The sequence below is a fragment of the Crassostrea angulata genome, chromosome 8 (genome assembly GCF_025612915.1).
Source record: "Crassostrea angulata isolate pt1a10 chromosome 8, ASM2561291v2, whole genome shotgun sequence".
In the NCBI taxonomy this organism is placed as follows: Eukaryota; Metazoa; Mollusca; class Bivalvia; order Ostreida; family Ostreidae; genus Magallana; species Magallana angulata.
The window spans coordinates 54,957,582-54,968,182 of record NC_069118.1 but is presented as its reverse complement, the minus strand read 5'-3'; the positions used below and the strand labels follow the sequence as shown (position 1 = coordinate 54,968,182).

Sequence of the window (10,601 nt, the reverse complement as noted above, 5' to 3'; positions counted from 1 at the left end):
TTTGTTTGAACTTAAAGTTTAATTTGAAAAAATATTATTGATATTGTTTGAAAGGGAGATCTTTGGAGATATTGGCAGGGGATGGGTGAAGGGAATATTGAGTTTGAAGTCTTTTTTTTTAATTAGGGTCTTCCGTTTTCAACGGAAGACCCTCTTGTTATTCTTCGGTTTCTTTTTATTATTATTATTATTATTCTTTTTCTTTTCTTCTGACTCCTTTTTTGCTTCATAACTCAAAAAGTGTTTAACCGATTTTGATGAAATTTTCAGAGATTTTTGGAAGTTGGCGTCCCTCAAAAATATTAAAGTTTTAAAGAGAACGTCACTCCCGTTTTGACGTGACGTCATTTTTAAAAATTTCAAAAAGTCATTTTGTCCCGGACTTTTCTCAAAAACGCTTTAAGATAGAGGCTTGAAATTTTGAATGGTTATGATTTGATCGATTTACCTCTGTAATAAGGCTGGAAATGAAAATCTATCACTTCCGGTCGAAACTGGAAGTAAAACAAAATTTTCGAAAAAATGAATTTTCTGATTTAATCAAAAATGTATATGTGTTTTGTAGAGCTTATTAAGCTGAATCTAACACTGAAAGCCGTTTTAAAATCGGACGATGCATTACAGAGATATCGGGGTTTAAAAATTGATTTTTCCGGAAATTTTGATTCTGCGTCCTTGGTTTAAAAAATAGCGTAATGTTCAAAGAAATACTAACTCGAACCAAAAATAATTGCTAAGTCGTACTTGAATACATTCGGATTTTTTTTGTTAAGTCGTTCTTGAAATCGGAAAGGTGTTTGTTAAGTCGTACTTAAAATCATTCGGATTTTGTAAAGTCGTACCAGGAATAATTCGATTTTTTCATCTTTTTATTTTAGTTACTCTTGTCATTGGTTTAAGAGCTCTGCTTCTTACAGCTTTACTTTCGACATTAACGGAAGACCCACTCGTTGCTTTGCAACGAGCTTTGCTCTAGTTATTATACTTTTTCTTTTTTTTCTGACTCCTTTTTTGCTTCATAACTCAAAAAGTTTTCAACCGATTACAATGAAACTTCCAGAGATTTTAGCAAGTTATCGTCCCTCAAAGATGTTAAAGATTTAAAGACAACGTCACTTCCGTTTTGACGTTACGTCATTTTTAAAATTTTAAAAAAGTCATTTTGTCCGGGACTTTTCTCAAAAACGCTTTAAGATAGAGGCTTGCAATTTTCAATGGTTATGATTTGGTCGATTTACCTCTGTAATGAGGGTATGTAATAAAAATCCGTCACTTCCGGTCGAAACCGGAAGCAAATCAAATTTTTCAAAAAATTGAATTTTTTGCTCAAACAAAAAACGTATACGTATTTTGTAGAGCTTTTTAGGCTGAATCTAATGCTGAAAACCGTTTAAAATTCGGAGGATGCATTACAGAGATATCGGGGTTTAAAAATTGATTTTTCCGGAAATTTTGATGCCGCGTTCTTGGTTTCAAAAATAGTGCAAAATTCACACTGAAAGTAATTTCTACTGTAACAATTCGTACTGATCATAAAACTTTATAAAAATCATAAAATTATATGCATATTGTATAGTTTGCAAAGCTAAATACAAAACTTAAATTCGTTTTAAAATCGGATACTGCATAGCAGAGATATCGGGGTTTAAATATTGATTTTTCCGGAAATGTTGATTCCTCGTTATTGGTTTAAAAAATAGTGCAAAATTCACACTTAAAGTAACTCCTGCTGAAAAGATTTCGTACAGGTCATTAAACCGAACTCCTTTTTTATATAGTTAATCAGAGTGTTTATTGAAACAATTTCGTTAATTCCGTCGATAATTACGTTGTTAGTTTTTATTAGTCTTATTAGTTTTAATCGAAATAATTATCGTACGATTCACCATGTCAACTCGCCATGTTTTGACTGCGAACAGCAGCTGATAGCGGTGTGTCAGAAGAATGGCCTGCAAGACGGCGATAGTGGAAATTTCAGCTCAACTAACGTATGACAGATTATAAAGGTATGTTTCAATACAGGATATGTCGTATTGACTTTTTCTTTTCAAAGTGTTTGTGCACTTTTCAATCTAATCCGACATTCCTCTGACTTTAACCTCCGCTTTTGACGTGCGTAACAATATAAAAGCGGGCATTTGAGTCAGAGAAATCTCGGGATATTATCTGTCCAATGTATTTTCACGTGTATGTTTTGCACACTGCTCTTTTGAATTTCTATTTATAATTATGTATATGTATTTCTTATTTTGTATTGAACAACACACCACACACTGTAAAACAGTGCAATTAAAAGGGGTGGGGGTCCAAAGGCACACAAGAGTAGAATGTTGTAATTAGAGTGCATGTTTGCATGATGATAACTTTACCCTAAATATTTGAATATAGCAGATCTTTACCATATCACCTCCACTTAATCAATGAATTAAAGGACAGGCTTGTGCTTAATTAAATAAATATATTTGACATGGTAAATATTCAGTCTAATTGAAATTAGAAATTTTGTCTGGCTCGCCGTTATATATGATTATCGCCTGCGAAAGAGCATGTAAAACAGAGTGCAAGATGAAAAGAACTTTAACATTCTTCTCAAGATTTGATTATTTCACAGAACCATTGTAAATTCTTTGAGATTAGTTTATCTTTTATATATATTGAATTTTATTGATTCATTTTAGGTAAACTTGACATGCAGAACACATCTACATTGTAAACAATTTTTACAGTAAGACAAATGTATGTAATAATTTTTACTACATGTGCCTCAGATCTCTCTCTCCCTCTCTCTCTCTCTCTCATGCTTTTAATCTTGGCAAAGCATCACAGAGCAACATCATTTTGTGCATATCTCTATAGTAAAAGAAATCAACAATGCTTTAAATTTCAAAATGAGCATGTATTATCGTGCAATCCCTCATTTTTTCATTGTGCAACTAAAATCCAAAGCTTTGTAAAATTGTTTATGGAATTTTAAACATACTAAACATAATATTGTTTTTAAAACCTGTCATTAATATGAAAAGAGAAAAAAAAACTCGCTAAATTTATTTGCAAAAAAAAAAACTTAGTAGAATTCATTTAATAAAAAATGGTATAGCAGAAAATTATATGTTGAGGCTGTTCGGATGAAATACTGTAAATTGTTTAAATTCCACCATGTTAAAATTTCATGATTTTTAATAAAGTGTCAATTGCGATGGTTTTAATTTCACTCTGCTTAAAAATTCAATTGATCAGAATAGAAGCATTTAAATTTCATAATAATTGGTTAAAGTGTTCAAACTTAAATGCTTCTTAGGAAAATCAAAAAATGGGGGGAGGGTATACATGTAAGGGTATTTCTAAGTGATGTGATGCTTTTGTCATGATAATATCATGTATATGTATGTAGTTTTGAATAAGGTTTCTTATTTAGGGAGGTTGCATGAACAACAGTTGACCTCTAAAAGATTAGGTAAAGATGCTTTATTTATGGAGAGCCCTATGAATCTGTGTTGAATAGAGGAAAGTGGAAATGCTGGGTTTACTTAAATGGCCATATTTTTCTTAATCCTTAATGGAATTGGCAAAATGAGGTATACTTTTTCTCAGAATAGCATAAGCCTCTGAAGTTTAAGACAAGATGACTTTTCAGAGAATGTTAGTGTAAGTTTTAAGACTACATGGTATTTCAGATTTCTCATTTAACTGTAATTTTGAGTGGATTTTGTACCAAAAGTTGTCTATTTTGGGAAAATGGATGATTTTGTTGGTTATATATGTCATTACATGATTTATTAGCTATAATATACAAGGGAAGTACCGGTAAATCAATGTGTAAAATGACCACCACTAGAGTAAATTGGCTTAGAAAGTAAGTATTTCCTATCCTGATGACAATTAATAGGCTTAAGTTAATTACCGAGATAAGAATTAATACTGTAAAAGAGTTTTGATCAATTGAATTATTTAAATTATAAATTTGCAGCAATTTTGCTGTCTGATTTCATGAAATAACATTAAGCAACCTGACTTATATAACTCAATTTTTTTAAAACAGCATATTTTTCTTTCAAATAAAATTCACATGTAGACAAATGCAGTTATCAACTTGAGTAAAAAAAACTCAAGTTTTTGCTCCTTCCTATCCAAAAGTGATATTTTAGATATATTTACAGAATTCAAAAAGCCACCCCCTCTTTCCAATTGTCTCCATTACCATTACATGTTGGATATGTAAATGTACATTTGACCATGAAATAAATCTGCTATAATAATTACTCTCGAAATGATCAAGAAACAACCTATTTTTACCCTTTTATTGTATATATGCATCAAAAATGTAGGAAAACATGTAAAATTTGAACATTTATCATTGAATTCTCATCCGTCCCCAGGTACCCGGTTGTGTTTGAATTTCATTTTAATTAAGAGCAGACATCACACTTGTAGGTCTTACTATTTTAGCAAAGTTAAAAGGAGACTAGAAACCAGAATAAATAAGATATTCACTAAATATGATTATAAGCTTACTGTTTCATAAAAACAAGAAATCACATGTATGGCGGTATGTCTTTTTGTGAAAAAAATGTTACATTTCATCCATTTATCAAGAAAAGATCAATTTTCAATATCAGTGATGGTTGTTTTCAAATATGTGTGAGAAATGACTCGAGAGAATTGCCACAAGTTTCATAATATTACGTTAAAGTTTTCAAACTAATGCTTCTTAGGAAAATCAAAAAATAGGGGGAGGGTATACATGTAAGGGTTTTTCTAAGTGATGTGATGCTTTTGTCATGATATTATCATGTATATGTATGTAGTTTTGAATAAGGTTTCTTATTTAGGGAGGTTGAACAACAGTTGCCCTCTAAAGATGCTTTATTTATGGAGAGCCCTATGAATCTGTGTTAAATAGAGGAAAGTGGAAATGCTGGGTTCACTTAAATAGCCATATTTTTCTTAATCCTTAATGGAATTGGCAAAATGAGGTATACTTTTTCTCAGAATAGCATAAGCTTTGTAAGTTTAAGACAAGATGACTTTTCAGAGAATGTTAGTGTAAGTTAAAGCTAGCAAGGGACAGTTTCGTTTAAAGTTACCGTCAATATTTTTGTAAAATTGAGAGTTGCTGTACTTGAAGGCTTCAGAGTGTTGCTAAAATTCATGAAATGATTTTGGATGATTTAGAATTAGTTAGAGGGATGTCTCTTGTTGAAATTGATATGCAATATGTAGGCCCCATATGTTAGGTACATGAGATTCAGAAGTAAAATGCGAAACCTGCGGCTATGCCTGTTGTGTTGACTTTAGACATTGAAAATGAAAGTTACAGACGGTAGGGTAAATAACACGAAAAGTAGGTGGATGGGACATTATAAACTATACACCGGTAAGTTTCTGACATGTGATGGTGCAACATGCACATCGTACGGAAGGTCAACCCTTTGCAGGGAATTGGCTGGGAGAGGTCTTAAAAGCTGAAAAATTAGCAAAATATGATAGGGTCAAAATCTCATAAAAACCAGTATGTAGAAAATTTTACAGGTTTTGACTAGTAATTTTCTTCAGAAAGTGGTGATTGGCCTTATAAAGAGTGAATTAAAGGTATTTGTGCTGAATGGGAACTGAGGAAATTCTAGTTACAGGGTTCCGAAGACACACGTCCCCAGGCTACAATGAAATGTATAAAAAAAACTGTCCTGTGCCATCTGATGTCACGTATCGGGATATGTCATACTAATTACACTGCATGGTCAGTGTATTTATTAGTACCGGTACATGTATTAACACAGCTTATTGATTTTTTTAATTTCAGCTATTGGTGGCCACATGGTTTTTACCTGTTGATTCATTTCAGCTCTTGAGGTTAATAACCTGTTACCTCTACCCACATGCATATTCCTTAATGTGTTCTACAGACTATTTACCAGTAATTCAAATTAAATCGGATAATTCACGAACAGTTACTGTAATGGAACTTTAAGAAAGCATCATGCCTTGTTGTGGTTTGTGTTTGATAAGAAATTATAACAAACAAAATTATGGCTGTTTAAAGTAATTTACAATTGTTAGCTGTGAAAATTTGTTTTTCAATAAAAGTATGCAATTATGTTTCCTTTATTTTGGTCCCTGGGGGTAGGGAGGGGCCACAAGAGGGGGATCAAGTTTTACATAGGAATATATAGAGAAAATCTTTAAAAGTCTTCTTCTCAAGAAGGCCAGAAAAGCTCAAATTAAAGTGGAAGCATCCTCAGGTAGTGTAGATTCAAGTTTGTTCAAATCATAGTCCCTGGTTGTATGGTGGGGCAACAATGGGGGAATGGATTTTTACATAGGAATATAAAGAGAAAATCTTTAAAAAATCTTTTTCTCAGAAACTAATCAGCCAGGAAAGCTGAAACTGATGTGGAAGCATCCTCGGGTAGTGTAGATACAAAGTTGTGAGAATCATGATCCCCAGGGGTAGGGTAGGGCCACAATGGGGGTAGTTTAACAAAGGAATATATAGAGTAAATCTTTTAAAAATCTTTTTTCTCAGAAACTAATCAGCCAGATAATTCTTTATAATTGTTAAGACTTTGGCCCCAGAACAGTTCTTTGGCCTCACAAGAAGGTTCAGAGTTTGATGTAGGTTTATATCCCATATATTATCTATTGTTAAGGATCTTTTTGAGAACTGCAATACTCAACATGTGATATGACTATAAAATCATCCTGATAGAAAAGGGACTAATGATTATAAACATAAGAAAATCCAGGGGGAAAAATGAATTTTATTTTTACAGGATCTGCATGTGTTATGTACATTTTAAAGATAGTTTGTATTGTGACTCCATTAAGCTGATTTTATCATGTTTTTCAATATCAAAACTTAAACATATGTAAATTACGGTAATTTTCATGATGAGTACAAAACTAAAATCCGTTTTTAAATCGGACGATGCATAACAGATATGGGGGTTTAAAAATTGATTTTTCGGAAATTTTGATTCTGCGTTTTTGGTTTCAAAAATAGTGTAAAGTTCAAAGTTTAATTAACTCGTACCAAACATAATTCAATTTTCGATAAGTACTTTGACACCTTCGGAATTTTTTTGTTCTTAGAATGGTTAAGGGTTTTGTAAATTCGTTCATAGTATCATTCGTATTTTGTTAAGTCGTACCAAGAATTATTCGATTTTTTTATCTTTTAGTTTAGGTTGCTTTTGTTATTGATTTAAACACTCTGTTTCTTGCAGGAACATCAAGCTTTACTCTTGCCGTTAACGGAAGACCCACTCGTTGCTTTGCAACGAGCTTTGCTCTAGTTATTATTCTTTTTATTTTTTTTTCTGACTCCTTTTCGGCTTTATAACTCAAAAAGTTTACAACCGATTTTAATGAAACTTTCAGATATTATGTGCAATTATAATACCTCAAAGTTTATGAAGTTTCTTTGAAAATGTCACTTCCGTTTTAACGTTACGTCATTTTTAAAATTTTAAAAAAGTCATTTTGTCCGCGGCATTTCTCAAAAACGCTTTAAGATAGAGGCTTGAAATTTTCAATGCTTATGACTTGGTCGATTTACCTCTGTAATAAGGCTCGAAATGAAAATCGGTTACTTCCGGTCGAAACCGGAAGTGAAACAAATTTTTCGAAAAAATAAATTTTCTGATCAAATCAAAAATGAATATGAGTTTTGTAGAGCTTATTAAGCTGAATCTAACACTGAAAGCCGTTTTAAAATCGGACGATGCATTACAGAGATATCGGGGTTTTAAAATTGATTTTTCCGGAAATTTTGATTCCGCGTCCTTGGTTTAAAAAATACCGTAATGTTAAAAGTAAAATTAACTCGTACCAAAAATAATTGTAAAGTCGTACTTGAACACATTCGGATTTTTTTTGTTAAGTTGTTCTTGAAATCGGAAAGGTTTTTGTTAAGTCGTACTTAAAATCATTCGTATTTTGTTAAGTCGTACCAGGAATATTCGATTTTTTTCATCTTTTTTATTTTAGTTACTCTTGTTATCGGTTTAAGAGCTCTGCTTCTTACAGGAACTTCCAGCTTTACTTCCAACATTAACGGAAGACCCACTCGTTGCTTTACAACGAGCTTTGCTCTAGTTATTATACTTTTTCTTTTTTTTTCTGACTCCTTCTCGGCTTTATAACTCAAAAAGTTTCCAACTGATTTTGATGAAATTTTCAGAGGCAATGTGAAAATATTTTCCCTCAAAGATGTTAAAGTTTTCTTGACAACGTCACTTCCGTTTTTACGTTACGTCATTTTTAAAATTTTCAAAAAGACATTTTGTCCGCGGCGTTTCTCAAAAACGCTTTAAGATAGAGACTTGAAATTTTCAATGGTTATGATTTGGTCGATTTACCCCTGTAATAAGGCTCGAAATGAAAATCTGTCACTTCCGGTCGAAACCGGAAGTGAAACAAATTTTTCGAAAAAATGAATTTTCTGATCAAATCAAAAACGAATATGTGTTTTGTAGAGCTTATTAAGCTGAATCTAACACTGAAAGCCGTTTTAAAATCGGACGATGCATTAGAGAGATATCGGTGTTTAAAAATTGATTTTTCCGGAAATTTTGATTCCGCGTCCTTGGTTTAAAAAATAGCATAATGTTCATAGTAAAGTTAACTCGTACCAAAAATAATTGTTAAGTCGTACTTAAACACATTCGGATTTTTTTTGTTAAGTCGTTCTTGAAATCAAATTGGTTTTTGTTAATTCGTACTTAAAATCATTCGGGTTTTGTTAAGTCGTACCAGGAATAATTCGATTTTTTTCATCTTTATAGTTTATTTACTCTTGTTATTGGTTTAAGAGCTCTGCTTCTTACAGGAACTTCCAGCCTTACTTCCGACATTAACGGAAGACCCACTCGTTGCTTTGCAACGAGCTTTGCTCTAGTTGAAATTTGTTTTCTTTTTCTAGCATATTGATGTGAAATTGTAACACTGTGTATTAGTTTCTTTAGTGAAGCGTGTTATGAGTTTCTGCTTCTTTTTCAAGGATAAAACAAACCTTAAATCTGGTGGTATGTTATAAATGGTTTAGTGGCATTATAGAGAGAATGTTTCTGTGCTGTTTGGAATAATATTTCTTACAAATGAGATAAACAATCCAGACAGGAACTGCTTTGTTGGTTGAATAAAGTTGTCTGAGTTTGTAATTAATTGTGATTTTGATTTAGTCCCAGAGTGTTGTAGGAGTGAGTTTATTTGTGTCAAGTGAAACTAGAAATGTGTGCCATATCTAATACATGGATGTTGTTTTGTTCATTCGCGGTACAAATAAAGAGAGAATTTTAAAACTGTGATCTTCTTTTACGACTTTTTAATTCTTTTTAATTTTTAATTTCTTTATTTTTTATTCATAATCATATTTATGATTATGATTTTTTTTTGTATTTCGGACATGGTAAATTATTGAAATAACATACCGGCATTTTTTTTAAAAACTTGATTACATGTATAAATGCATTGCATCAAACGTTCTGATGGAATTATGTCCCCTTAATAGGATACTCATGATATCAGCTCTAGCGACAATATATGCACCGAAGCCCACAGCATTCATCAGAACTTGTTCTGTCGAGGACCAAAAACCTTTTGTATATTACATTTGTATTGTAATAGAAGAGGAGTTTATTCACAAATGGACTCGAAAATGGGACCCATTAAAAACCAATCCTTTACCGACTGATCTAAAAGGTTAACCCACTAGCTAGTGCTAGTAATAGCATGGCAGAACTGAGCCTATTATATACCTAATATGCACACTATTTCAGTTTTATACACTCATGTACTGTAAAAGAATAAAAGATATATACAATAGAAAAAAGGTTTCGACTGCCCTATTACCGTCTATTATTTGGGACTTGCCTATAATTTTTTTTAGTTTTTTTGAAAAGTTGTTATTTTCTTCGAAATCTACCAATAATCAGAATGTTTACTTTGGATTTAAATTCGGTAGAGTTCAATGTATGTAGAAAAACATTCGTATTCTGAAAAAAAGTTTGTATTCTGAAAAACAGGTGTAACTTAACCTGTGAAAACAAGTAATATGGATACTTCAAAGGAATTATAAGGAATCGTTAAGAACAGGAAAAATTTAAAAACTGGGTAAGCTAATTAGAAATTAACTTTATTGTTTGGGATTTTAAAATTTCGCTTTTATTTTTTACACAGTTTTGAACTATAGGAAGTGATAACAAAAAATTGATGCACGGAATCGCAGAATAAAGTACTCGCGTAAAATAAGGAATTTACAGTATATCTAGGGGCTATTTTGAAAAAAAAGGATCATATCAGTGTATATTGTAGAAGTCCACTAGTTCATTCTATCTATGGTTCAGTTCAGTTCAGTTTATTTCACTCAACACCATATAATGGTACAAGAGGTACGTAAGAAGAACAAACATATTTACATATATACAATATCGTTGTAAAGTTCAAGAAAGTATGTGGGGTGAACGAACAGTATAATTAATTTTTGAAATAAAGAAACACAATTTTCTTAATGTGATATAATCGACTGAAGACAGGATTTCATAGAACTTTTTAGTGTTAGGAGAAGAACAGTAATATGTATCTAAAAACTGACTTCGAATTTA

At 31.8% G+C, this 10,601-nt stretch overlaps 1 long non-coding RNA gene across 1 annotated transcript; it reads left to right on the top strand.

The window, feature by feature from the left end:
* Positions 1 to 1,026: 1,026 nt before the first annotated feature.
* LOC128158161 (uncharacterized) lies at positions 1,027 to 6,094 on the top strand. Its single transcript, XR_008239922.1, has 2 exons — positions 1,027 to 2,006; positions 5,801 to 6,094. It is a non-coding gene; the product is annotated as an uncharacterized LOC128158161 (long non-coding RNA).
* The last annotated feature ends 4,507 nt before the right edge of the window (positions 6,095 to 10,601 follow it).